Consider the following 1611-nt stretch of genomic DNA (forward strand, 5'->3'; position numbering starts at 1 on the left):
ACTTTGTTATCTGAATTTCCTAATGCCTTTTCGATGAGTTCAAATAGATCGGAGAGGATTTGATTCCAGGCGTTGCTCTTGTGGGTTGGCTAATCAACAACTTGTGTAAAGGTTGACCTCTTGCAAAAGGTCTGTTATTTTGATTTCGTTGTTTTTATCTTGCCTGAGTACACCGGTAACGAGCTTGCTCACCTGAGATACATTTCAGAGAGGAGTAGGGGGGGGGGGTGAAGGCAAACTTACACAATACAAGATATAGGTAGCTTGGTGTGGGGTACTTTCCACCTTCTCTGGAATGTAAACCATGATTAGCCACAGTCCGATTCTGGCAAAGAGTACTATGCCCATATGTTTTGATACGTATATATATGTTCATCATTTTTTATCCGCCCCCCCGCAGGCACAGTATCCACGAGCAGCCCAAGCGCCAAATGAAACACAAACCACACCGACCAATCCCTTCGAAACAATCCAATGACAACCCTAAGGCTTTCACGAATTACTGTACTACCCCCCTCCCTCCCCGATTACGTCAACGACAGACAATACATCGAATCCGCCACGTCTGAGAACGCAAAGACTATACGTGGTCCGCCGTCAACAGGTCCAATATAAACACACGTCTGTTCAACAGTCAATGCTATACAGATGCTCAGTGTAAGCTCCTATTCTATTACTGACTGAGCGTCCGGGAGTAAATTCCCACGCTGTTAATATTCAAGTGTAATTCGTTTCGAAATAGTTGGATTAGGACGAATAGGTGATGCTCAGTCATATTGAAAGGATGAATTTTTGTATTGAGAGAGAGAGAGGGAGAGAGAGAGAGAGAGAGAGAGAGAGAGAGAGAGAGAGAGAGAGAGAGAGAGAGAGAGAGAGAGAGAGAGAGAGAGAGAGAGAGAGAGAGAGAGAGAGGAAGAGTGAGAGAGAGAAAAAAAAAGAGAGTGAGAGAGAAAAAAGAGAGAGAGAGTGAGAGGGAAAGAGAGAGTGAGAGAGAAAGAGACAGACAAACAGAAAGAAAGAGAATGAGATAGATAGACAGAGAGAGAGAGAGAGAGAAACGAAGGAGAACGAAATAAAAGTAGGAGAGAAAGACAAAAGGAAACGCAATAAATAACGAAAAAAATCGAGCAAAAGTCAGAAACAAAGAACCGAAAAAAGGCGACACATTTGATACCGGAGCTGAAAGAGGCGACAGTGGGTTGAAGTGCATCTCAAGCTCCATTAAAGCCGTGCGACCATCAACGCTCTCACACAACACCCACATAGCTATTACATAATTGTACAAAACACACTACGAGCCCAACACGCTACGCTGTGCTTGAGGGAACGAGACCCTTGTATAGGACTGCAGCTTGTCGTAATTCTAGCTTGTCGGAAACTTGTTTGTGCGATAGTCATTGCGGTAGAAGAGGAAGGGGGGAGGAGGGAGAGGGGAAAGGGGGGTGAGTTGGAGGGTGGAAGGGGAGGAAGAGGGGAAAGAGGGATGAGATGGAAGGTGGGATGGGGAGGAAGAGGGGAAAGGGGGGGGGGGGGGGTGGAGATGAGAGAGGGAAGGGGAGGAAGAGGGGAAAGAGGGTCTGGGAGGGAGAGAAATTAACGGGAGAAGCAGAG

The sequence above is a fragment of the Penaeus vannamei genome, chromosome 30 (genome assembly GCF_042767895.1).
Source record: "Penaeus vannamei isolate JL-2024 chromosome 30, ASM4276789v1, whole genome shotgun sequence".
Taxonomy (NCBI): Eukaryota; Metazoa; Arthropoda; class Malacostraca; order Decapoda; family Penaeidae; genus Penaeus; species Penaeus vannamei.